The 4,051-nt window shown below is 37.7% G+C and overlaps 1 long non-coding RNA gene across 1 annotated transcript in view; it reads left to right on the top strand.

The window, feature by feature from the left end:
- Positions 1–359: 359 nt before the first annotated feature.
- LOC107683972 (uncharacterized) overlaps positions 360–4,051 on the top strand; it is a 9,612-nt gene continuing 5,920 nt past the window's right edge. Inside the window, exon 1 of the long non-coding RNA XR_001633799.1 lies at positions 360–433. This is a non-coding gene — a long non-coding RNA (uncharacterized LOC107683972). The remainder of the gene's footprint in view (positions 434–4,051) is intronic.

Raw genomic sequence — 4,051 nt, 5'->3', positions numbered from 1 at the left:
TGATCTTAGTCACTTTGATATGTAACGCGGTAGTGTTCAGGTGAGAGTAAAGTGGATTGGGATGTCTGCAGTGCACCCAGGAGACAAAACACTGGTCTGCCAGGCTGCTCTGCACCCACTCACCTTGCCTTATCTTCTTACATAAAGCCTTGCTCCATCAGTGGACACACACGCTAAAACAGCACAACATGCTATATATGAAAACTGCATTCAGATGCACGCCGAGTAATGACATGACCACTGTGATTATTTTCTTGGCCTACAGTGTTTTTGTTTTAAGACACACAGTGATTTGTCACACAGAGTTCATGTCACATGACAGTGCACAGCTTTCGCTGTAATCCATAAGCTGCTTTTGTGGAGGGTGCAGGGGGAGGTGCAGGGATTCAACTGTTGGCACAAATGTGGCTTGCCGTCGGGCATGCGATGAAAGGTGACTCTGCACTCTCACTGTATGAGCTGAATTATGTCATGAATTATCATCTTTAATTATGCATTATTTTATTCATGTCTGCCTCTGTCTCTCTCTTTTGCTTTTGTGCTGTCTGCTTAAATGCCCGAAATTGCTTGACGAGTGAATATATATATATATATATATATATATATATACAGTATCTCACAGAAGTGAGTACACCCCTCACATTTTTGTAAATATTTTATTATATCTTTTCATGTGACAATGAGTGGAACCTGTCCTGTTAAACCGCTGTATGGTCTTGGCCACCGTGCTGCAGCTCAGTTTCAGGGTCTTGGCAATTTTCTTATGGCCTATGCCATCTTTATGTAGAGCAACAATTCTTTTTTTCAGATCTTCAGAGAGTTCTTTGCCATGAGGTGCCATATTGAACTTCCAGTGACCAGTATGAGAGAGTGAGAGCGATAACACCAAATTTAACACACCTGCTCCCCATTCACACCTGAGACCTTGTAACACTGAGTCACACACTGGGGAGAGAAAATGGCTAATGTGAGCGGTGTACTCACTTCTGTGAGATACTGTATTTACTGTATATATATATATATATATATATATATGGTAATTTACAGCCATTGTTGTGTTAAATGAGAAAATCAATCAAATAGATGTATAGCATCAAATAGAGATTACAAAAAGTTGCTTTAGAAAGAAATGTTTTATTCAACATAGAATTTATTACACATAAACATGGGCTACAATGGCCTAACATAAACTCCATAATATAAAATAATATAATTTGAGAAACACTTATTTTTTCATAATTGTAATTAATTACATTAACGTTAAAATGAGATATATGTATGATATGAGATATTTATATGTACTTTATATATTGGACGCATATATTAGAAGCATTAAACTGATTCCTATAAAATAAATTATGTTCTTTTGAACTTACTGTTCTTCAAATGTTTATATATATGCATATGCTGTCTATAAGATAGATAATGTATAGGCTGTATATATATATATAAAAAAAATACACATTTATATATATATATATATATATATATATATATATGAATTAATATGAACCAGTATGATTTTTTATAGATATCTCATGTTCAAGCTATAATATGTATATAATATCAAGCTATAAAAGTCTTAATATGTTTATTATGAGCTTTTCTTTAGGCTATTTGATAGAATAGAATAGAATAGAATAGTGACGCCTGCCTTTTCTTCCTTTAAAGACTAAGATTCAGAAAGCTTCCTGGAAAGGGCTAAGTGACAGGACATATTAAAGAGTCATCAGCAAGGCACGTTAGCAAGGCATGCCAGAAATAGCTCCCTGGATGTAGCGCTGTGAAGCTCACCTTAGTTTCCAGCCAGCTGAAACAGCACATTCATCCACATAGAGACAGGACTCTTCTTTAACGGTACAGATGGATACTACACACGCTTCTCTAGACTTCAAGGGCTTATGTAACACTATAGCTCTCTTCCACACATCAAATGGATGTTTGTAGTCCTTCACATGTCAGTGGGGGAAACAGATTGAAAATGGGCTGTATATGATGGACAGATGGTCGGTGTACGTCTAAAGATCACAGAATACGGCTTTAATACTATGTGATTGTGTGTACAGATGGACTGGCAGTGGGGTGGTTTGTCAATTTGGCATGACATTATTCATAAATCATCACACCAGGAAGCACCAATGCAGACACTACCATGGTCTGCTATTATTATATCTTAAGCTTTGAGTATCAGTAACGTTTAACATTTCTTAAGCCTAATATCCATAAACAGAGATCAAAATTAAAAGCACAGACTTTTATTGACCATGATTTTTATATTCTGTCATAATAATATTTTATTTTTTCGATTCTTTTTTTATCCAATCTCTAACTTTAATTGTTTCTGATGGAAGTAGCATTGATAAGAAAATAAATGTAAATGAAATGTTAAACTGCACACTTGGCTTTGAATGCTCTGATGGCCGCACACAATTAGCACTCATCACATACTTATCAAACAAAGAGAGCATTTTATCACCCTCCCAAAGAGCTCATATCAATTCTCGCCTGTCGCTGTGTGTAGTCTTTATCATGACAATGCTGATAGTTGCTGCTTTCCATCTACACACTTCTCTGAACCTTCCAGAACTTTCTCCTTTTGAGAAATTAACACATATATAATATTTTTAATGTTTTTTATGTTTTTATTCTTCACAAACCTTTATGTACATAGACTGTGGACGAGGAAAGTGGAGAGAGGTTATAGAGGACACTGGAGAGGTATCTGTAGGGGGAAGGATGGATCCCTGACTGAGGGTGTGCGGGCCTGTCCTGCTGGGCTCCCTCTGTCGGCCCCTCTGTCCCCATCTGGACTGTGTTTATCAGTCTCAGGGGTCAGTACACAGAGTCACAGTTCTCCTCCAAACACCTTTCCATTCTCACAGATAGAGGTGAGATGCTAGCATCAGGAAATGAGCCCATGGTCATATATTCGATATATTTGGATCGATATATTTGGTTTTCTATATATTTTAACTGCATTACCTCTTCGCAAATGCAGATATGCTACACATTTGCCAGACAGTCAGTGCACCTGCAAACTGTATTAGTCAAATCTGATGATAAGAAAATGTTTTATCTGCTTTTTTTTATACTGCTCACAGTTTTGTTTTGTTTTTTCGCTGGTTATGTCCTGTATCTGAGAATATACATTTGTATTATGTTCAGTATCCTATAGCAGAGCTTTCCTGGGGTGTTAAACACTTGAGGCAAGACAGTGAGTCAGACACAGTTGCATAATATCAGAGGTCAGAGGTTCAGTCAGACCCACATACCCCTTATCAACACTTCAGTCAAACATGAGAGTGATATCATGTTCACCTAAATGCACTCATGTTAAAAATAAACATAAAGTACCTCAACATCCACTTTCTTCCTTCACTTCCCTTTTACTCTCCTCACCTAAATGTCTCTGACATTTCTTAATCCCAGTGCAGTGTGGTAAAAAATAAACCACTGATTCGATTAACTCTTTACAGCAATTCAGGGAAAGTGTAGTGTATGACTTTATCTTTGCTTTAAAGGGGTCATCGGATGCGACATGCACTTTTACAAGTTGTTTGAACTGAAAGTGCATGTACACAACCACCCTATAATGATAAAGATCCACCCAGTGTTTTTTTTAATCACGTTAAATCATTTCCCCTTTCTCATATCAAGCCATTCTCAGATGCCTGTCTGTGTGACGTCACACAGACCCAGGCCCCTCCCTCAATTGTTGATTGACAGTAGCGTTTTACCTCAGACCCGCCCTGAGTGAGCTGTCAACACTCCGCCATTGCTTCACCGCCGGAGCAGATGTAGACAACAATGGCTCCTAAGCGATTGAGGTGTTTTGTTGTTGGATGTAATAATGAACATAGCAGTCGTCATTTACTCCCGACATCTGAGCTGCTGAAGATGCAGTGGATTACATTTGTTTTTGAAAGGAATGCGCCCCCCGATCTGCCTAAATGCATCTATGTTCACGCGAATCATTCATGATCCAGCTTCACCTACAGAATAAGTGAATATAAGGTTCTTTTATGAATCTTTGCAAATTGCCTTTCCTAAT

Source organism: Sinocyclocheilus anshuiensis, unplaced genomic scaffold (assembly GCF_001515605.1).
Source record: "Sinocyclocheilus anshuiensis isolate Anshui unplaced genomic scaffold, SAMN03320099.WGS_v1.1 scaffold637, whole genome shotgun sequence".
Classification (NCBI taxonomy): domain Eukaryota; kingdom Metazoa; phylum Chordata; class Actinopteri; order Cypriniformes; family Cyprinidae; genus Sinocyclocheilus; species Sinocyclocheilus anshuiensis.
This window is presented reverse-complemented; position numbering and strand designations above follow the sequence as displayed.